The sequence below is a fragment of the Rana temporaria genome, chromosome 8 (genome assembly GCF_905171775.1).
Source record: "Rana temporaria chromosome 8, aRanTem1.1, whole genome shotgun sequence".
Taxonomy (NCBI): Eukaryota; Metazoa; Chordata; class Amphibia; order Anura; family Ranidae; genus Rana; species Rana temporaria.
In genome coordinates, this window is record NC_053496.1 from 112,698,710 (window position 1) to 112,722,994 (window position 24,285).

Consider the following 24,285-nt stretch of genomic DNA (forward strand, 5'->3'; position numbering starts at 1 on the left):
AACATGTCACGCTTTAAAATTGCGCCCGCTCGTGGCATGGCGTCAAACTTTTACCCTTAAAAATCTAGATAGGCGACGTTTAAAAAAAATCTATAAGTCGCATTTTTTGAGCTACAGAGTAGCTCTAGGGCTATAATTATTGCTCTTACTCTAACGATCGCGGCGATACCTCACTTGTGTGATTTGAACACCGTTTTCATATGCGGGCGCTACTCGCGTATGCGTTCGCTTCTGCGCGCGAGCTCGCCGGGACGGGGCGCTTTAAAATATTTTTTTTTTGTTTTCTTATTTAATTTTATTGATTTTATTATTTTTTACACTAAAATATAAAAAAAAAAATGATCACTTTTATTCCTATTACAAGGAATGAGCAGAGCTATGAGGACGGGTGGGGGCCATCTTGCCCTCACTCAAGTCCTCACTCTCCAGGCGGCAGCATCGGATCTCCTCCACCGCTACCGACGGCTCCGGTAAGCGGCGGAGGGCGCGGAAAAGCGGCGGGAGGGGGGGGGACCTCTCCCGCCACCGATAACGGCGATCTCGTGGCGAATCCGCCGCGGAGACCGCCGTTATCGTTTACACGGCCGCCCGCTGAAAACATGGATATCTCAGTTGTGGCAGCAGCTGCTGCCGTTACTGAGATATCCATGTTTAAAAAGAGGACGTACATTTACAATACGCGGGTCGGGAAGTGGTTAATAAAAGAAATCCAATCGGAGAGCACTAGATTTTTCCTTTTCTTTTCAATTATATGGTGGTATCCCTGTTGGAAAGTCTTTGGGTCTGGATCCGTGGTGCTAATCTCATCCATCCGTTTCCTATGGAGGCTGTCAGCTGTTGATTCAAACAGATATGCTTTGTGATCCGCAAGGGTCTAAGCTATGAGGTGAGAGGCCATCTTTCACTGGTGGTGGATATTATATGGTGTCATCTCGTCACTTTCACTCTGGAATTTCTTTTCGTTGGACTGACTGAGGGTTTATTTATTTATTTATTCATTTATGGATTTTTTCACATGCACACTGTTTTTTCTTATATTATATACACTAGTTATTGTGTATTCTTTCACTTTATTTGTTTATTTATTTTAATGTTGTTTAATTGTGCTGCACAGTTTACATTATATAGGTGATTGAGGAGGATGCGGAACATCTGGGTGAGGAGGTGTCCCTGTATCTTGAAGAGTCCTCCATCGGCTGGTTCATCCCGGACGTCAAGCCTCCTATCATCCAGTCCCTCTGGATCCATCCCCATGTGCCATGATGAATGTGTGTGTTTAACGTGCAAAGATACGTTTCACGAGACAACTCCGTTCTGTTTGAATTCTGTTGGGATGGTGCTTTGACGGTATATGTAGCTGTCGTGGCTGGACCCTGGGTGTTTGGCACGGATGTGCCATATGAGGCCTTGGGCATCGACTATCACCTGTACATTGATGGAATGCCAGTGCTTACGATTACGGTATATGTGCTCTGTGGCACAGGGGGGCCGTAGTGCCACATGTGTGCACATGTGTGCAATCAATGGCCCCCTCGGTGCGTGGGAATCATGCATTTCTGACAAAATCCGCCATTGCCTTATTCCGCAGGTGCTCCTGGGTGGGTCTGATGATGTGGTGGGACATGCATCTGAGGTTTGCGGGGACAACCTGGTGCACACATCTGCTCATGCTGGTTTGTGACATCCCAGCCACAACTCCACTTGTACGCTGAAAAGATCCACTGGCAAGGAAATGCAGTATTGCCAGTACATTGACTAGTGGCTGCACTGCATGTGAGCGGTGTGTCTGGCTGGTGATGTCATCCTGCAGGGTTGTGGCCATTTCCTGGATGGCATCAGTGTTGAATCTGAAGATGCGATACACCTCCGAATCACCCATGCCAAAGACGTTCATGCGCGTTTGGTATATCCTCTCCCATGCCCTCCTCCTTCTACGCGCCTGGGCACACACTAGTAGTGCTATGACCATGCCTGCCCCTGGCATGTTGGCATACAGATGTGTTGTCCTGCAAGTGTGGTTGCTCAGCTCGTCCGAAACGGTGCTGCTGAAGCTGCTCTCCAGCTGACCTGCACACGTCTGGTGCAAAGTTACCCCTGCTTTATGAGGGGTAAGTTTAGGCCAGACGTACAGCTTACGTGCACCGCGCGTAGCCTGCGTCGGGCGGACGTACGTTCGGGAATCGGCGTATCTCCCTCATTTGCATATTTGAATAGGAAATCAATGCGCCCAGCGTAAATATGCGCCCACGCTATGCCGGCGTAGAAAAGTTACGCCGGTCGGAAGAAGCCTATTTTCAGGCGTATCTGGTTCTGTGGGTACGGCGCATAGATATGCTGGCGTATATATACACTTACGCCGCGCATCTCGAGATACGCCAGCGTAACTTCTTTGAGAATCTGGGCCTATGTGTTTTTTTTATGCATTGTGTGATTTTGCATGCGTTCCTACAGTGCACAAATGTGAAGCTAGCCTAAATGTAACTTGTTCAAATGATTTGTAGTAGGTCCTGCTGGTTGTCTTCTATAGAATTAGTGATAACTGACTATGGAAGCTTGCCTCACACAGCAGCTAGATACAGTATATGTAATATGAATACAGGGTGAGCAGGGAATGGTGCTATACGGCACTGGCTGACCATTACTCACTTTGCAAACTCCTCGAGCTTCAATGCCACTAAAGAGACTGAACTGAGCCCCAGGTAGAATTGGGCACACTCCCCCGTATCCCGTATTATCTCCATACACATGTGTTAAGGAAGCTGCCATCAGCTGTAACCCACTACGTCATTCCCTGGCCACATACACGGAGCAGTACGGTCAGACACAGCGCCACCTGGTGGTGAGAGGGAATATTGTTCCTCTTTCAGAACACGGAGACGATTATAATGTCGGCTGTTACAGAGAAGGTAACATCTGAACGGAGCGCTCTCCCGGGAGGGGCGGGGATGGGGCGGGACTAAACATCGATTATCACGGTCGCATGCATCGGTGCCGCATCGGGGACACCCGAATCGTGATGCACCGATGCAGCGATTAAATTTGACACTCCTAATGCACACTAGCTTAAAAAAAAAACACGCTTCTAGCAGCAGCTTTAGAGCATTTTTTTTTTGCTTCTAGTAGCAAATAGTGTTATCCTATATGTCAATGCACACTAGTTTAGTCTAGAGGCATTTTTAGGCTTCAGCTTTTAGGAGCCGAAAAAAAAATGTTTTTTGCATTTCTGGGAATGATTTGCCTGCAGAAAAAAATGCTGAAAGCACCGGCTTAAATAAAAAGGTCTGCACCCAAATCTTTGTTGTTTTTTGTTGTTCAGCCGTTTTGTTGTATCTGACTATTCGTGACATCATGGACCATAGCGTGCCAGGCTTTTCTATCCTCCACTGCCTCTCGGAGCTTGCTTAACTTCATGTTTATTGTTTCGATGATGCTATCTATCCATTCTATCTATTCTGTTGTCCGCTTCTCCTTTTTCCTTCAATGTCCCATTTCCTTATATTCATTTATATCCATTATCATCAATATATACATATAAAGACACATCTGGGGAAAAAAAACTTACGCCCCCCTCCTCACTTTTTGTTTCCTCTCACCCCCAACTGATCTATAAATATATCCTTAAATCATTTTTAATGAAAATTGAATTGTATCTGTATTTTGAAGTTTTTGCCTCATACCTATGAATTTTTGTATCCAATTAATTGTTCATCAAATATATCATTAAATTATTGTATATACATAGACAAAATTGCTAAAAATTAAAATTGTATTTATTTTTTATATAAAGTTATACATAATTGTAATTCTTTTCCTCTTTTTCCCAAACAGATTCCTTTGGACCAATGATGTCTCTCTGCTTCTCTCCCCTGGGGGATATCCGCCCTCTGTTCGGCTTCCCGGCGCGGTAGAGAGATGTGTATACACACATCTCCCTCACTTAGCCCCCACAATTCATTTTTCCACCACTGCGGGAAGCCCACACCGTGGCGGCGGCGTTCTATGATTGGGTGACGTCAGACGTGATGCACGGGAGGTCCAGCAGGGCGCATGTGCGCAACGTACCCACATCACGCAATTGCGACGGAGGCAATTGCAGATGTTGGGGTATATCATGCCCTCTAGAACTCCAAGGTGATCACAGGTGTTCCGCAATTCGTGGCATATTACCCCACCAAGGGGGGAGGACAAGGGAGATTAATACACACCTGCTACCAATTATCCATTACCAAGTCTAAGGTATTTAAATACATGTCCCCTGTCTGGGTTTTCTCTAGAAGATCCCTGGGGAGAGCACTGTGATACATATCATACACGGACGGGTAAGGATGGATAATAGTGTGTTGCTGTAACCCGTTTCTGCAAGTATTCCTACTAACTAGGTCACCATATATACTCTCTTAATACAGATTTACTGCCCTGCTTCATTGAATTTAATATATGGGTATTAGATATTCACACTAGCCCCATCAGTGCATTCACAACTTTCAAATATAAAAGGTAATCTTAAGATGTAAATTTTAAAATAAACTTGTCACTTCACCTAGTTTCCACTTTTGTGTTCTCATAAGCACCGGTATATATCTATACAATTAATAACACTGCATAGATTCACATGCATCACTCATGCACATTTTTTCTGACTATACTAATTATTACACAGTTATTATGATTGTCACATGCAACACTCCTTTATAACATCACAAGGTTACACATCATTCCCATATTTTTTTTGTATTCCATGTTTACTAATTTTTGATTATTATAGCGTATATTTTTATTTAGTTTGTTTTATTTTGTTTTTATTTTCTATCTTTTCACATGCACATCCTAGTCACATATAATACACATCCTCAAACTATTTCTGATATACTCACATGTTAGTTTTTTTGTGAGTAAACAATTTATTTAATTATCAACCTTCTTTTCTTTTTGATTGAATTTATCTCTCATTTCATTACTTTTCTATATATTTCTCCAATTATTATACATAACATGACACTCTTTTTTGGATTATTTACAGTCTTCAATTGGGTTAATCATAAAATAAACGTCTTTATATATAACGTTTTTTATTGAACGCTATGCAGACTTTTTTAGTAAACAATTGAGAGGCCCCCTAAAAATCCTTTACCAATTGCTCCTCCTTTTTCAAGATTTATAATTACATATAATTGTAAATTGCAGGTGTCCTTACCCACACATAGGGGCTTATAACCTGTGACCACCTGTAAGCCCTACAGATTGTGGGTTGCTCCTAGGGGGAGAGCAGAGATGACATTCTAAAGTCCTGGATCTTTTGGATGCTTTGTTTTTATATATCTCTTGTTAAGCAAGACCTTCTGGCTTGGAGTGTAAATACTTTTTTTTTAATGAGTCGTGGCCACCGTTCATCGTGATTGATGTTGGATCTACCCCAGGGGACATTTTTTTTATTTTTATTTTCCTAATAAAAGACTTATCAAAAACTGGCTTTGTGTTTTTACTTATTTTTTACCACTTTTTTGGTGATTTGGTACTATGTACCCCATACTCATTCAAATTGGGGGGGGGGGGATCTGGGATTTCCCTTGTTAAAGGGGGCTTCCAGATTCTTATAAGCCCCCTGCTCACAGACCCCACAACCACCAGCCAGCCTGCCCCAAAACAACCCCCATTTTGAGGGTATGTGGCTTGGTATGGTTCAGGAGGGGGACGCTTACTCGCTCCCCTTTCCTGGCCTGCCAGGCTGCATGCTTGGATAAGGGTCTGGTATGGATTTTGGCATGGGGATTCCCCTTAAAATCCATACCTGACCCAAAGGGCCTGGTATGGAGTGGGATTGTCGGTTGTTAAGGGCTCAGGTAACCACCCACTCCTTAACAACCCACTATACATTGCTAAATGCTGGCACAAAGACGTAAAAACGATGGCAGAAATTCTAATATTGAGCATTTTTTATCCATAATTAATTTTTTCAACTCCTAATGTGCATAGAGGCCTAATGTATTTATTTTTCATCTGGATGGATTTTGTGTTAAATCATTTATGTATATTTAATTTATCTCACTTTGTGATTATTATTTGTACTACTATGACAATTAATGACATTGTCTATCATGAGGAGGATGTGCTTTGTTCTTTTCTGTTCTGTTAGGGGCTGCTTACAAATAATTTTTTAAGGACCATTAATATTCAGGGTATTAAAATCATCACTATAGTATCATAAACAAGATTGTTTCATTCTAAGCGTTCAGTAACATATATACTGTACATGAAAATTGATTTTCTCTGTAAACTAATTAGGTTTTACCTTTAAACCTGAGTGGCAAGTGTCAAAGACACTACCTTGGACTGTCATCAAATAAGCACTTTTAATGGAGCTGCTGAAATTAAGGAAAGGTCATAGCAGCAGATCCACACAATTTATTTTAGCCCAATGAAGACAGCTAAAACAATATGGCTGTAAATAGTACTATGAAATGTAATTAAATACACAAAGAAAGGATGCACTAAAACACTAAAATGCTTTAGACAGTTACTTACTAATTGAGAAACCATTTAATTTATTTCCACTTAACTACTTTTGTCCACAGTAAATATAAATCCTAAATGCGTTAAGCGCAGAGGCATTAAGTAGGATGAAATATGTAAAATACATTTTTACAAAGCTTTGAACAAATTACAAGATCTCTAGTAAAAAAAATCTACAGTTAAAGAAATACACTTTAGAACACAGCATTATAAAATGGAAAATGTTGATAAATTTAAACACAAAACTTAACAGACTAACATCTGTAATTCAGTAATAAACAATGTCAAGCAACAGCAGCCTTAATAAATCTCGGGAGACTGGGCTTTTGTCCTGGATCTCCTGCCAATAGTAAAACAAAAGAATGTCTAAGGCTACACTATAATGTTTGTATTCAAATTGCATCCAGCTATTGAAAGATTACCAGGAATAACAGGTTGGGTTTCATACAATGTTGTTATGTGTTGATGCTTTAAGTGCTTGTAAAGGCTGAAGGTTTTTACCCTAATGCGTTCCATGCATTAAAGGAGTTGCAAAGGCTGAAGTTTTTTTTATCTTACTGTATTCTATGCATTAAGATAAATAACCTTCTAAGTGCAGCAGCCACCCCAGCACCCCCTAATATTTACCTGAGCCCCCTCTCTGTCCAGCGATGTCCAGGAGTCCCTCAGCCACCCGGGACCCTCCTTCCTGATTGGCGGAGACACAGCAGCAACATCATTGGCTCCCGCTGCTGTCAATCAAAGTCAGTTAGCCCATCAGGGGGGTGAACGGCAGCTCCGTGTCTGAATGGACAAACAGAGCTGCAGCTCGGCTCGTGTGTCCCCATAGCAAGCTGCTTGCTGTAGGGGCACTCAACAAGAGGGAAAAAGAGCAGTGAAAAAAACAACTGCACTGAGGAGGTAAGTATAACATGTTTGTTATTTTATTTTTTTAAACAAGACTTTACAATTTTTTTAAAGGATATGTAAAAGTTTGTTTAAAAAACAAAACAAAAAAAGTCATGTCTTACTTCCTCTGTGCATTTGGTTTTGCACAGAATGGTCCAGATCCTCCTCTTCTGGGGTCCCTCAGCGGTGCACCTGGCTCCTCATCTTCTTGAGTGCCCCATTGCAGAGCCGCTCTTCCTCAGGGCACTCGTGCGGGTGTGCTCCCGTGTCCTGCTGCTGCGTCCATTGACACAGCCCCCGGATGCATTAAGGTGAAAAAACAGGAACCTTTACAACCCCTTTAACTCAAGTTTAGGAGCAGAAAAGTACATGATGTCTTTGAAAAACACAAGAAATAAGGTTACAACAAGATGTAGGTATAGTGGGGGTTTGATACTGTATTTGGTTAATGTATACACACGATGTGAGTGCAAGAGAAACCGCAACAAAGTGTGAGCTAAATCCCCCTTTCCCAATGGTGTGAAAAGTCCTGTATGCTGCATTTTGGTTGTGAGTGGTTGTACCGGCACAAATAAATATTAAATATTACGTGTTAATATAAATTAAATTATTTGGTCTGCTGCAGTTGTGGTCTATTCCACCAGGTGGTGCAGTTGTGCAAAGTTTTAAAGTCTATTCGTACAGTTTGTACTCCTGCGCTGACCTTAAAATATAAATGAATATGTATATATCCGTGACATTCATACACCAGCTCTTGTGAATCGTTATCTCTAAATCTGTGATGCATTCACATATATGGAAACAAAATGTAAAAATTATATAAAACACAAAGTAAATGAACCCCTTCTCCCCTGCAAACTCTTAAGCGCGTCTGCGCTATCAATCAATAATGAAAATACGGAGCTATAAATACACTAAATAGTCCAGTGCAATTGTGCATTAATACAATGTCCTCAAAAAGCGTGCCTCCAGTAAGTGCAGGAATTTGTGCCTTGCTGAAAAAAAAATTAGTGACTTTGCCACCTTATAGTGTCACCACCACCTCCTATTGCGCTATGCTCTCACCAGATTCAAAAAGGTAAACTGCATATAATCATATGGTGTACGGTTTCCTCTTCTGGTTCCCGAATCTCTGCGCTCCAACTCTCTATGGGTTCTCTTATACTCCCAAGAAGAAAAAAGGCCCATATGGTGTAGTACGTTTTAACAGGTTTTATTCATGAAACATTAAAAACAAATTTTACACTCACATGTTCCTGTGCCCAAGCCGGCACTAGCCTGTCCAGCGTCACTGCTACCTCCCCGGCGTGCGTGCCAAGCCTTAACCGTGGTGCGCTCCAGCGGACGGAAATGCCTGTGCGGTATCATTCCAGGGGTCAGGATCGTGTGGCGTAAAAAAAATATGTGTGGTACCCCCGCACCTCGGCGCGTTTCGAATACTTAGATTCGTCCTCAGGAAGCTTCCTGAGGACGAATCTAAGTATTCGAAACGCGTCCGCTGGAACGCACCACGGTTAAGGCTTGGAACGCACGCCGGGGAGGTAGCAGTGACGCTGGACAGGCTAGTGCCGGCTTGGGCACCGGAACATGTGAGTGTAAAATTCATTTTTAATGTTTCATGAATAAAACCTGTTAAAACGTACTACACCATATGGGCCTTTTTTCTTCTTGGGAGTATAAGAGAACCCATAGAGAGTTGGAGCGCAGAGATTCGGGAACCAGAAGAGGAAACCATACACCATATGATTATATGCAGTTTACCTTTTTGAATCTGGTGAGAGCATAGCGCAATAGGAGGTGGTGGTGACACTATAAGGTGGCAAAGTCACAAAAAATGTTTTCAGCAAGGCACACATTCCTGCACTTACTGGAGGCACGCTTTTTGAGGACATTGTATTAATGCACGATTGCACTGGACTATTTAGTGTATTTATAGTTCCGTATTTTCATTATTGATTGATAGCGCAGACGCGCTTAAGAGTTTGCAGGGGAGAAGGGGTTCATTTACTTTGTGTTTTATATAATTTTTACATTTTGTTTCCATATATGTGAATGCATCACAGATTTAGAGATAACGATTCACAAGAGCTGGTATATGAATGTCACGGATATATACATATTCATTTATATTTTAAGGTCAGCGCAGGAGTACAAACTGTACGAATACACTTTAAAACTGTATGCTGCATTGTTGGTCCATTTCCAATACTGCACCAAAGATGCAACTTCCATTGAAGTCAATGGGAACGGTGCATTTTTGGGATCACATACCATTTTTAAAAAAGCTCTGCTCTGTGCTTGCACCCCTAGCTGGACCACTCCAACAGAGAGCAGCTTAGTGACCTCCACAAGGTACAGGGGGGCACTGTATGTTTAGGTAGTTGCTTGTTGTTAAGGACACCGATAGGTTCAGGCTCCTTAACAACCAACTTGTTGTTGAGAAGCCAGCACCCAACGTTGTCCTTAACAACCAGCTATTCCCTGCTTATATAAAATGTAAAATGTGCCATGTCTTTTAAAAAAACATATAGTGTGTTTAAGAAGTGCTGCAGTGGGAACATATATGCATTACAGTGTGAAAGCAGCCTTACCTTAAAGAGGAAGTAAACTCTTGTTTTTCCATTTTTTTTTAATACACCTGCAAGAGAAAGTCATAATGAGCTAGTATGCACAGCATACTAGCTCATTATGTGTCATTTACCTGAGAACGAAGCCCCTGAAGTCTGCCCCATTCCCGTCCACCGCCGCCATGTCCCCTGGAGCTTCTTCCTTGTTTTCACCGCTCTGGCGCTGTGATTGGCCATAGTGGCGATGATGTCACTCCCATGTGCCGGTTCCAGTTAATACCATTCACAAAAATGTCACCGCTCAGTGCGCCTGCGCCATTGTCTACGGTGCCCATGCACCGTAGACAGCGGTGCCAGTTTCTGTGAAAATACCTCCTTAACCCTGTAAGTTAAGGAGATATCTCTTGTACCAACAGGTAAACCTTAATCTAGGCTTACCTGTAGGTGTAAGTTGCACGAGTGGGTTTACAACCACTTTAACTGGATCTTCTCTAAAGTGCTCCATGGGTTTGTTCCTGTAACAACTATTACATCTATGTTTACAATTTTCCCATTTAAAGCAGAGCTCCACACAAAAGGGGAAGCTCCGCTTGTCTGCCTGCTCCCCCCCTGCCTCCAGTGCCTTGTGGGGGGGGTACCTTGTTTTGTCAGGTACACACTTCCATTTCCTGCTGAGCTTGCTGTGGCAAACACAGCTTGAAATTTGTCCCTAACCCTCATTGAGAAAGCACAGCACAATTTGAGCATGAGTAGTAGGAAACCGGCTGTGAAGCTGTGAGCATGTTTTTTTCTTACCCAAGATGGTGATGTCAGCACCTGAGAGCCAATTTAACAATCAGCTTGGGTGAGGACACCATGGGATCCCTGGACAGGTAAGTGCCCTAATAGTAATAAAAAATACATTTAAAAACATGGATTATCACAGAATAATTCTGTGATGCTAAAACAATAAGGATGAAATTTACTAAAACCAATAGAGGTCCACTAGGGACAGCAACGTGAGTTGATGACCAACGTAATTGTTAGTAGTTTGAGCTTATGCAAAAATACGTCTACTAACAATTACGTTGGTCATCAACTCACGTTGCTGTCCCTAGTGGACCTCTATTGGTTTTAGTAAATTTCATCCTTATTGTTTTAGCATCACAGAATTATTCTGTGATAATCCATGTTTTTAAAGTCATTAGATTTTTATTGGAAAAAATTTTCAAGTGGCATATTACAAGGCTCGAGGCCCATAGCTGATGCAACAGCAACAAGCAGTAAATATATTTATCATTCTTTTATTAATTCTTCAGATGAGAATCTAATTGTGGAAGCCTTGAGGAAGTAAGCGAGTTTCGAGCATCACTTTGCCACAAACAGTGTATAACATAAGAAATAAAAAGAACAAGAAAATAAAACAAATAAAGAAGAAGATAGCTATTACTCATCCATCAAAGTCATCTCTAAGCGGGTTTTCAGGTAGTACTGTAAAGCTTGTACCAGTCGAACCATAATTGCCAGGTAGGGCGTGTAGTCAGTAGGGAGTTTTGTGACGAGGCTAACAATGCTTCATAAGTGACGTGAGAGTGCATGGTAGTAATTACCTCTTGTATTGGTGGGGGATGTGCTCGTTTCCAATGGCGTGCAATTACTAGTCGTGCACTTAAAAGAATATGTACGGCTATAATTCTTTTGGAAGGGGGGAGCATCTCCGCTCCCAGTGAGAGCAGTGCGAGGCCCGGCTCTATTGCTATATTCAGTCCTGTAACGACTGATATCAGATTAAACACTTCGGACCAATAATTGCACAGTATAGGACAGGACCAAAGGATATGGTACAGATTCCCCTGTTCTCCACACTCCCTCCAACAGCAGGCCGAGGTCTGTGGTGCGAATTTAGCAATCTTAGCCGGAGTCATATACCATCGTAGTAGAATTTTGTGAGTAAGTTCCCACAGGTTTACACACTTGGTTGTCGAGTATGTCACATTGATAGCCTTACGCCACTGGTCAGAGGTAAACTCCCTCCCCAGTTCCTTTTCCCAGAGTGACAGTGTGGGGTTTTTGTTGAATACGTTTTTATTGTTAAGTATTAGGTAGAACAGTGAAATACCCCTAGTCTTTGTCGTAGGGCTGGTGTAATACAAAGTCACCTGCCATGGTAGTGAAATGTCCCTGATCTGGCTACATTGCATTAAATGCCTAACCTGCAGATATATAAATGCTTCCTGGTCGGAAATGTCAAACTCAATTTGGAGGGCTCGGAAGGTTTTCAGGGCTGGACCCACCATTAAGTCTCCCACCTCTTTTATGCCCTTCTCCATCCACCCGCCTAGGTTAGTGTTTTCAATTATACTAGACAAGCATTGTATTGGTATGGGGATCCTAGAACAGGTATGATTATCCTGGAGGCTCATTGAGGTGAGAATCTCCCACCCCCCCAGTGATGCTAGGATCGTAGGAGAGAGGTCCCCCCTATGACCCCTAAAAGCATGGGATAACAGAAGGAAGTGAAACAGATTGTGGCCTGGCACCTGGCTCTCCTCCAATTCCACCCACCGTTGTCTACAGGAAGATGGGAACCAGGCTTTAAGTTGGGACAGCAGGGTGGCCGTGTAGTAATCTTTTAGTACCACTACTCCCGCGCCTCCCATACGCCTGGTCTTGAGTAATTTGGAGAATGCACAGCGTGCCCTCCTTCCCTTCCATAAATATCTATTTAACATCGATTGTGCAGTCGCAAAGAAAGAGTTTGGCACTGGTATAGGGAGGACCCTAAATAGATATATCATCTGTGGCAAGAGCACCATTTTGAAGGCCGCTAACCTGCCCGACCAGGATAATTCCGTTTTTGCCAAATCACGAAGTTTGGCCTCTAGCTTGGTAAGGAATGGGGAGTAGTTCGCCCCGACCAGGCCAGCAGTAGAGGATGTGAGGGTGATTCCAAGATAGTTGATCCCTGTGTCATCCCAGGCGTATGGGTAGGAGTTGGCCAGTTTTTTTCGCAGCGTGTCGTTTATATTCAAACCTAATATGTAAGATTTACTTTCGTTGACCTTGTAGAAGGACAGTTGGCCAAAGAGTTGCAGGGATTTGTGCACCGAAGCCAGGGACCGTTCCACGTCAGTTAGCATTAAAATCACGTCATCCGCAAATAGACTGATAGTATGCTTGGACTTAGGGGACCCAAATCCTGAGATTTGAGGATGGCTTCGAATGTGACACGCCAAGGGCTCCATCACCAGATTAAAAATTAAAGGTGATAGTGGGCACCCCTGGCGTGTGCCATTCGTGATAGGAAAAGGAGTAGATAACACGCCCGACGTAAATACTTGAGCCGTTGGGCAAGTATACAGTGCCATTATAGCCGAAAAAATCGAACCCTCAAAACCGAAAGCCGATAACACTTTAGCCAGATAGCCCCAGTGCACCCGATCGAACGCCTTCTCTGCATCCAAACCTAGGAGCAGAGAAGGCGTTCGTGTCCTATTGGCGTGGTGTATTATATTAATCAGGCGTCTAGTGGCGTCCGAGGTCTGGCGTCCCTTCGTAAATCCGGTTTGATCCGCATGCACGAGGCCAGGGAGCACTGTGTTTAATCTAAGGGCAATCAATTTGGCATAGAGCTTCAAGTCCAAATTCAGTAGCGAGATAGGTCTAAAGTTTTTCGGTTCTGACGGGTCCTTCCCCGGCTTGGGCAGCGTAATGATCAAAGCCTTTAGCATTTCTGCAGGGAAAGAAGCCGAGGCAACAGCACCATTAAATAGATCGACCAGATAAGGTGATAGGATTTGCTTAAACGATTTGTAGTACTCTCCTACAAACCCGTCAGGGCCCGGGGATTTATTAGAGGGTAGTGAGTCTATTGCTGTATGAATTTCTGAAATAGTAAACGGAGTATTCAATTCTTCTAGCTGTTTCGGGGTTAGCTGAGGTAGTGACAATTTAGACAGAAATTCCGTAATCGCAGCTGGATCAGGTTGGAAAGTACCAGGGTCTTTCTCTAAATTATAAAGGGAAGCATAGTAACTGCTGAAAGCGTCCGCAATATCTTTAGGATGGTATTTTTTAAGTTTAGTAGTTGGGTGGAGTATATAAGGGATTCTAGTTTTATACCTGTGCCCTCGGAGACGATGCGCCAGTAGCTTACCCGCCTTGTCTCCGCTGGCATAGAACTGAGATTTTAATCTTCTGGAGGATTTTTCGAAACCCTCCAGGAGACAAGCCCTGAGATCACATCTTAGCTTGGTCAATTTCCCTGATAGGAGATGGGTAGGGGCCAACTTGTTTTGCCTTTCAAGGGCTTCAATTTCCCTGGTCAGATCTAGGACCTTTTGTTGCCTCCGCTTCTTTACACCCGCCCCTATCTTGATAAACATGCCTCTCATATACGCCTTATGGGCGTTCCACACTGTAAAACCATCAGACACAGAATTCACATTAAGTTCAAAAAATTCCTTTAGATATGATTCCAGATCTGTCCTTGGTTTCGTCAATTGCAACAATGATGCATTAGCTCTCCATATTGGAGATGCCCCAACTGATAGAGCGTCAGACAGCGTTAGGGATATGGAAGCGTGGTCTGACCAGGTTATAGTATTTATACTTGTGTCGGTAGACCTATGTAGGGTACCAAAGTCCACTAGAAAAAGATCTATCCTGGAGTAGGATCCGTGTGAGGTCGAGAAAAAGGTGAAGTCCTTCTCCTCTGCGTGCTGGCAGCGCCACACATCATACATGTTATGCTGGAGAATAAATTGTTGAAGTGAGGGGCCTCTATTGGGGAGCCCTGAGGTCGTGTCCATTGATCTTTCAGGAGCGAGATTAAAGTCACCACAACAAATCAGAGCACCTTGTCTGACGTGCTCAATTTTTTTCATCAACTTATTCAGAAAACGTGTTTGGTGGGAATTCGGTGTGTACACATTCACTAACGTGTAAGTAACAGAGTTAATGTCGCAGACTAGAATCAAATACCTGCCGTTAGCATCTTTCACCTCTTTATGCAGCTGAAATGATACTGTATCTCTGATAGCTGTAAGAACTCCCCTCGTTTTGGAATCGGCACTGGCCGTAAAAATGTAAGGAAAGTTCTTATGAGAGCAATTGGGTTGCGCCGAGGCGCAAAAATGTGTCTCCTGTGCACATAAAACGTCACTTTTGTGTTGTAGTGCTTCCGCCCAAAGTGACCTACGTTTAGCAGGGTGGTTTAAACCCCTGGTATTGACAGATAAATATGTTACCCCCATAGTGCCGGAGCAGAGCCAGTGATATAGGAGGCTCCATCAGGGAGCATAGCATAGTCATCAGAGGTAGATTTAGTTCCTAGTGTAGGTGGGCTGTAGAAGATGTGGGGGGACAAAGCCAGCGCAGCTGGAGTACTCACGAAACCTGGCAGGGCATCATGGGTTGCGAGGGTCCCGTATACCGTCGATGTGGCGCTTCGGTCCTCAGCTGTTGGCAGGCACTGATTAGATGAGTGGAGCTTCGGCACAGAGGATCTCAAAGTGTCTTTAAGGTTCTTCAGGATGGCCTTCGATGGATAAAGAGAGTCATAGCAAAAAAAAAAGAAATAGAAAACTTCAAAAAAGAAAACAAACAGAGAATTCACCTGCCTAAATAGCAGGGCAATGCTAAGTAACCGTGCGAGGGCGGCGACCGTTTGGGTCTGCGCACGCCCCAAAAAATAAAAAACAGAAACAGTTCCGCATGATGCAGCGTATAGCTGTACAGGCATAATTGGGGGAAAGTTCGTGGTTTAGAGAGTAAGCCCCTCATCGGAAATTGAAGGGCAAAACAAGTGAACCTATGGATCAGACTTAGGCATGCGTTTTAGAGTTCTTAGCTGTAACTTTCTTCCAGTCTTGACTTAGTGACCGTGGATGTCCCCGGTTGCTGTCAGCAGTTTCCGTCTCCGGGAGGATTTGCCATTCCCTCAGCAATGCTAGACCATTGTCTAGTGAAGTCATCACATGGTTTTTGCCTTCCTTTGTAACAGTGATCTTTGTTGGAAATCCCCATTTATAAGGGATCTGGTGGTTCCGCAATGCTTTCGTTATGGTCACCAACCCTCTCCTTTTCGCCAAGGTGTATTGTGATAGGTCAGCATAAAATTGCAAATGCTGGTACTGAGATGGCACTTGATCCTTGTTGCGCATGGTTGTCATCAATTGATCTTTGACATGGAAAAAGTGCATTCTCAGAATAATGTCTCTGGGCACATTGTCAGGGAGGTAGGATGGTTTTGGGAGGCGGTGAATCCTGTCAATGGTAATGTCAATGGCAGTGAGTTCTGGGATTAGCGCCAAGAACAAGGTGGAGGCAAATTTCTTGAGCTCTCCTTGTGACACTGATTCAGGCACCCCTCTTATTTTTAGGTTGTTTCTCCTATTGCGGTCTTCTAAATCAGCGAGTTTTGCTTTGAGGCCCTCCATCTCGTCCTCCCCCTGCTCCTGAGCATCCACCAGATCATTAATTGTTGTGGCGTATTCGCCCATTTTGGTCTCTATATGCTCAACTCTCGTCTCCACCTCTTGTATGTCAGCACGGACGTTTTTCATGCAAGACATCATGTCTGCCTGGATAGTGCTGCGGAGCGAGAGGAGCATGTCCTTTAAAACTGTGTTCATAATGGGCTGGTTGGAGGTTGGGAATGTTTCTATCCTGTCAGGGAGTTCCCTCGTGTCATCACCCGAGTCTGCCCCCGTTTCTAGGTCTAGGCCCTGATGTGGTTCTTCCAGCCTGAACCTGGATTTGGCCGGGCTGGCCGACTGTGGGGTATCAGGGCATGAGTGGGTGCTCTCCGGGGACCCGCTGGGCCTGCTCTGCGTGTTGGTGGGATGAGGGACAGAGCGGAACGAGCATGCAGGGGTTGAGGACATGCGGGCGCCATCTTGCCTACCTCCCTGGTGACTGAACGGAAAGAATTCCGTCAGTTTGTGAGGCTTCCGATCCTCCTTCCTTTTCCTCGTCATTGCTGACAGGTCTCCTCCGGTGTTGGGATCGGTCCACGGGTGTCAGAACGAGCCCGGTCTGATGCTATGTGCCGCTGGGAGTTCCGATGGTGCGGAGCTTCTCTATCAAGCAGCCATCTCCGACCGCGGCTAGCCACGCCCCCCCTAATCCATGTTTTTAAATGTATTTTTTACTACATGTACTGTAATGTTGGTTCAATCACCCATGTGTTTGGGATTGTATCAATAAAAAACTATTCTGTGTTAACCACTGGTTTCTAGAAAGTCCATTCCTTCCTTAAACAATAAACCTTTCTAAATACTATATAGGATGTGGCACCGCAGTACCTCAGGACACCCATAGTCCATCCTATGGTTTGTGTACCTTAAATCTTTTCAAATGCCCTAATAGTAAAGTCAGCAGCTACAATATCTGTAGCCGCTGACATTATTTTTTAGTGGAGGGACTCAAGCTCCACTTTAATTACTGTTTTGGTTGTCTGCCTTTTTTATATGCTAACTTTTGTTATATTGGCAGGGTTACTTTCCTAAGCAACAAGGAAACTGAAAAGCCAGTTTCCTCCTAAAAAATGTAATCCCCTGGAGCCCCTCAACCTGCTTGGTTGAGAATCCTGCATGCATACCCTGGTGGAGGAACCACACTACCACAAAAGCTAAAGAAGTTGAAACTGTATATATGAAGCTGTATATAAGAGACTGTAAATAGGAAGTTTTCCCTGAAGATCTTGTTCAAGTCAAGTGGGCATCCCGTAATCTCTCATCTATATCCAAGTTGTTAACCCCCTAATAAACAACAAAGACAAAGCTCTGGACTGTTCTCTGACTGTGACTGTGAAGATTTGGTGTGCCTGGCTGTGCAGGAGTGCGGAATCCATGTTTATCTGCAGCTCCTACGTGGGGTGTGCTGCACATAGAACTGCCCACCAGACCCTACTTCACTCTGCTTCCTGGATGTGTGAACCCACCAGGAGGAACAAAAGTATATGTAAGATATTCCTCCAGAAACTTTGAAGGTGTTCAGTACCATAAAACATGGATTATTGTACCAGACAGTGAAACCACATTCTCTTCAGCATTAAAATGATTGCTTAGGATAAAATATGGCAAGCTTATATGGAGTTAAATACTGTGTCTGGATTATTATTATTATTATTATTATTATTATTATTATTATTATTATTATTATTATTATTATTATCATAGACAGAAGTAGTATACTATATATCATAGTGTTATCTGGAAGATTGTTATTTTTTTTTTTAACAATGTTAATGCTAGCTAAAGGAATACAATGGCAAATAGGGGAATATATATATTATAATGGTGGTTGGGAAATTATATATTGTGATTTCAACAGAGTTGGAAGATTTCTATCCTCAATCTCTCTTGTTGAGGCTTTCTGTAGAAGTCATATCACAACATGTTACATAACAGAGAAAAGATGGGATGTTGTAGAAGATATTTGGGGGTGTCATGAGACTGGGTAACAATGCTCTGATTTGTATGTTGTTCTTTAGGCAGCACTGATTCAAGTTGCGGACAAGAATGGAGAAGTAGGGTAGGAAGTTTGCTTGAGTAAAAACTTTAGGTTCTATGCCAACAGCCATCAATGACAGCCTGATAAAAGTTCTAGGCATTTATGAGAATTAATCAAAGCTTGTTTAGCTTTATTTCAGCATGTTAGTTTGCATATTTACCATCAAACATGCCAAAATCAGTTTGCATTCTGTGGCTCCATGCACACTGGGCTGGAAAAAAAAGTCTGTTCTCTTTGGAGTAAAAAACGCCCATATAGAGCATTTTGTGTACAAAGTTTAGACGAGTTTAGGAGAGTTTTATGTTTTTTTCTGCCAGTGATCTCCAATCAGAAACGTGAAAGAGAAAGTTATTTTTTTCCTGCCTCTAAACGTTGTTCTCAAAATATGCCTCTTAACGTCCTAATGTGCATTGACACATAGGATAACATTGAATTGCTTCTACAGGCAGAACACAAAACTCCTGTAAAAGCAACGTTTTTTAACCACTTGCTTACTGGGCACATATACCCCCCTCCTGCCCAGGTGAAATTTCAGCTTCCGGCACTGCGTCGCTTTAACTGACAATTGCGCGGTCGTGCGACGTGGCTCCCAAACAAAATTGAGGTCCTTTTTTCCCCACAAATAGAGCTTTCTTTTGGTGGTATTTGATCGCCTGTGCGTTTTTTATTTTTTGCGCTATAAACAAAAATAGAGCGACAATTTTGAAAAAAAAATACAATATTTTTTAATTGTTATAAATAAATATGCCAATTTAAAAAAAAAAAAAAATGTTTCTCAGTTTAGGCCGATACGTATTCTTCTACATATTTTTGGTAAAAAAAAATAAAAAAATTGCAATAAGCGCAAAAGTTATAGCACCTACAAAATAGGGGACAGAATTAATATTTTTTATTATTTTTTTTTACTAGAAATGGCGGCGATCTGCGATTTTTATTGGGACTGCAACATTATGGCGGACACTTTTGACACATTTTTGGCGCCATTCACATTTATACTGCGATCAGTGCTATAAATATGCACTGATTACTGTATAAATGTGACTGGCATTGAAGGTGTTAACACTAGGGGGTGAGGAAGGGGTTAAATGTATTCCCTGCATTGTGTTCTAACTGTAGGTGGAGGGGGGGTGACTGGGGGAGGTGACCGATCTGTGTCCCTATGTACAAGGGACACAGATCGGTCTCCTCTCCAGAGACAGGACGCTGTCTCTGTGTGAGCCGGCAATGAGAGATGATCTCATATGTTTACATATGAGATCATCTCTCATTGGCCGCACAGATCGCATCGCAAACGGACACTCTGATTGGCCGTTCGCGGCGATCTGTAATTGGCTGTGTCCAAGGGACAGGGCCAACATAGAGTTTCCCAGCTGTGCGCTCTGGAGCGCGCGCGGGGAATGCCCAAAGGGGCGGACGTCAATTGACGTCCAGTTGGATATTCAGGTCTGCGCTGTAGCCATCATTCGGCTATAGCGCGGGTCTCAAGAAGTTAAGTCAGTGTGCATGGAGCCTATATCCAGAGTTACAATGGGGAAGAGTTACGATTTGTATCAGGGGTTTAATTCTGCCTGTGATCCCACTGGGGTTTTTCACTTTCTTCCCCCATGAAAAGTTTGGGCTAGTGGATATCACCAGAAAAGGAAGGCACAGACAGCAATAAAACATTGTAAAGTTCAAATCCTTTCCTTGCTACTAAAAATATGGCTGTGTCTGGATTTACATTGGAGAGATTAGGAGATCAGGGGCTTTCCTGACAGAAAGTAATGTACTAAAAAGTGTGAACTAGTAATGTAAGATATACGTGTCTGTCTGTCTATCTACACCCCCCCCTTTTTTTGGACTTACCCTTTAAATATTGTAATAGGCAATAGTGCTTTAGTTAAATACAGTCATTACAGCAAATAACTTTGTAACATTGTTTTGGATAATTATCACAAAAAAAAAAGTGATAAACACTGATAATACCGTTTGTATGAGATTTGTTCTATAATACAAAGAAAGCCCTTACAAATTTTACAAATGCAAGCTAAATGCGTCTTTATTTTCCAGCAGCCTCACAAAAACTGCCATTTATAGAAGATTGCCTTTCTGAATGTAGTAACATAAAAACTGCTGACTGTGCTTAAACAACCAAGCATTTTCAGAATGTATTTTTTGACAGTTTACCTCTCTCTTATCGCTACTAAAGTACTTCTTAGCAATCTTTAAAAACTCAGCACTTCTATTTATTAGGATATGGCAAGTATCATATCTGCTGAAGTAGGTTAAAACAACGTTTCGGGAAAAGAGATTGCAGGCAACATTTTCCAAGGCATTTGAATCCATAACAATCTCAAACAAATAATGTATATAAGTAATCTAAATTTAGTACAACAAAAAGGCTCAACTACAAACCATTTTACAATTCTTTATGTTTTCTACCATCCTAGCAGCCCATGCAGCTGCTATGGGACCTGGGGCAGAGAGAGGGCCTGATCAGGTCCAGAACAGGTGAGATGTTCACCAGCTGCCAGAGCTTCTTTGTACAGAGCCCAGCAAGTGCACCCTTTCTTAACCAAGCAATTACACATATCTGCCATAGTCTCTTGCTTCTGATCTCCTCTTCTGGACTGTAATGCTTAGATCCCATTCTCATTCCTTGGGGTGCAGTGGAATAATTCACTGCATGTTGTGCTGCTTGATTATGTGGCAGGCATCCTCTGTGTACATCAACTTCTAATTTGACGGCATGCTCTCTACTGCTAGTTTGAGTAGAAAAGTGTCAACGCCTATGCAATATACAGTGCCTTGAAAAAGTATTCATACCCCTTGAAATTTTATGTTACAATCAAAGATTTAAATGTATTTTATTGGGATTTTATGTGATAGACCAACACAAAGTGGCACGTAATTGTGAAGTGGAAGAAAAATGATAAATGATTTTCAAAATGTTTTACAAATCTTTTTCTGAAAAGTGTGGCATGCATTTGCATTTAGCCCCCTTTACTCTGATACCCCTAACTAAAATCCAATTGCCTTCAGTAGTCACCTAATTAGTAAATAGAGTCCACCAGTGTGTAATTTAATCTCAGGATAACTGCAGCTGTTCTGTGAAGACCTTAGAGGTTTGTTAGAGAACCATAGTGAACAAACAACATCATGAAGGCCAAGGAACACACTAGACATGTGCAATTTGTTTAGTTTCAAATAATTTTTTTAACAAACTTCGATAAATTTGTTAATTCAGAAATATCCGAATTAACGAAAACCTTTTTAACAATTTTTTACGAATATTCGTAAATTTAAATATTCGAAAATTTGAAAATTCATAAATTCGAAATGCAAAAATTCCGTAGGAAAATTGGAAATTCTATATCCGGAAATCTGAAGATTCGGACATTCAGAAATTCGAAAATTTTGAAAATCTGAAAATTTGAAAATCTGTAAGTAAGAACGAAAACTCAAAAGAAATAAAATCTGAAAAAAAGAACGAAAATCAGAAAATTTGAAAACCCGAAAATAAAAAAATCTGAAATAATAACTAACTAATGTAGCGCCCCCTTGCTTTCAGCATGGGCACTACGCTAAAGTTAGTGGTGAATGGGAGAGTTATGTTGCTCCCATTCGTGAATTGTTTAAATTTTGGGACTTCTGTCATTCCAGAAATGTCCACTGGGTCAGTCTGTGGTCCAGAGATGCAATATCATCCCTGGCCAGCAGTTGGCACCAGAGGGGTCCTGGCAGAGCAAGCTTTCCCCAGCAGCCAATCAGAGAAGTTTCTCCTCGCAAGGCATGCTGGGGAGGGGTATATCTGCGACAGGTGTCATGTGTTCTAAAATTTTCGCTGGGTCCCTGTTCCAGGTGCGGCATCCACCTTCAGGGTGCGTGCATCTATGGACCCCACCGGTGTGGCCCACCTGGCCAAAGTTGCAGTCTACGAAAACCCTCATCCGGAGGTACAAGGGGACCCCAGTGACTTGCTGGGTGCCCGGTTCTACTGAAAGGATCCCAGGCTGGGTGCCGTACGATTGGGGAGTCGGTTTGAGGGGGACCCGGAAGCATATCGTCCAACAGAGCCTGAACAAACCAATTGGGGATCCGGTGACCAGAGTACTGACAGGTATGTTGCTGTCATCTGGTGACCAACACAAAAATCTACTGGGAAGATTTGCTTCATTTATCTACCTAGCTCAGTTATTGTAATTGGCCCGTGAGACAGGCCTGCATCCTCCCAGAAATCCTAAGTGACACCTTGGTTGCCAGACTTATACAAAGGGGTCTGTCCGGGGGCACTTTACCCACTCCAAGCAGAGTGGCGACGAGTTACAAATGGGTACTACGCAGAGCGGTACTGACTTCTCTATCTAATATCCAGGCCTGATACTGCAAGGTTCTCTTTTCTCTCCATCATGTTGGCCGTGTTTGGCCTGGAAAATAAAGCATTGAGAAAATCTTTATTCACTGTCTGGACCTTCGCTCACTACTTCTGTTCTCACAGTTACACCCCTAGACAACGCCAGGGTATCTTAGTAGGCCGATCCCAAAATCAACCAGCGGCTCATGCGGGGGTAGCGCTACACGAATAATAATTTAACTATTGATAACTATTAAATTATAGGTATTGGGATTTCCTTTCAAATTTTTTAATGTAAAAAAAATATGAATTTATCTGAATTAATAAATTATCCTAAATAACAAATGTTATGTGAAAATGTAAAAATTGGCCCCAAAGTTTCAATATTTTGTGTAGCCACCATTATTTTCCAGCACTGCCTTAACCCTCTTGAGTTCACCAGATCTTCACAGGTTGCCACTGGAGTCCTCTTCTACTCCTCCATCATGACATAATAGAGTTTGTGGATGTTAGATACCTTGTGCTCCTCCACCTTTCATTTGAGGATGCCCTACAGATGCTCAATAGGGTTTAGGTCGGGAGACATGCTTGGCCAGTCCATCACATTTACCCTCAGCTTCTTTAGAAAGGCAGTGGTCGTCATGGAGGTGCGTTTGGGGTCGTTATTATGTTGGAATACTGCCCTGTGCTCCAGTCTCCGAAGGGAGGGGAGCATGCTCTGCTTCAGTATGTCACAGTACATGTTGGCATTCATGGTTCCCTCAATGACCAGTACCGGCAGCACTCATGTAGCCCCAGACCATGGCACTCCCACCACCATGCTTGACTGTAGACAAGACACACTTGTCTTTGTACTCCTCGCCTGGTTGCCACCACACACGCTTGACACCATCTGAACCAAATACATTTATGTTGGTCTCATCAGACCACAGGGCATGGTTCCAGTAATCCATGTCCTTAGCCTGCTTGTCTTCATCAAACTGTTTGCGTGTTTTCTTGTGCATCATCTTTAGAAGAAGCTTCCTTCTAGGAAGATAGCCATGCAGACAAATTTGATGCAGTGTACATCGTATGGTCTGAGCACTGACAGGCTGACCCCCACCCGTTCAACCTCTGCAGCAATGCTGGCAGCACTCATATGTCTATTTTCCAAAGACAACCTCTGGATATGATACAGAGCACGTGCACTCAACTTCTTTGGACGACCATAGAGAGGCCTGTTCTGAGTAGAATCTGTCCAGTTAAACTGGCGTATGGTCTTGGCTGAAGCTCAGTTTCAGGGTCTTGGCAATCTTCTTATAGCCTAGGCCATCTTTATGTAGAGAAACAATTTATTTTTTTGCAGATCCTCATAGAGTTCTTTGCCATTAGGTGTCATGTTGAACTTCCAGTGACCAGTATGAGAGAGTCAGAGTGATAACACCACATTTAACACACCTGCACCCCATTCACACCTGAGATCTTGTAACACTAATGAGTCACATGACAGCG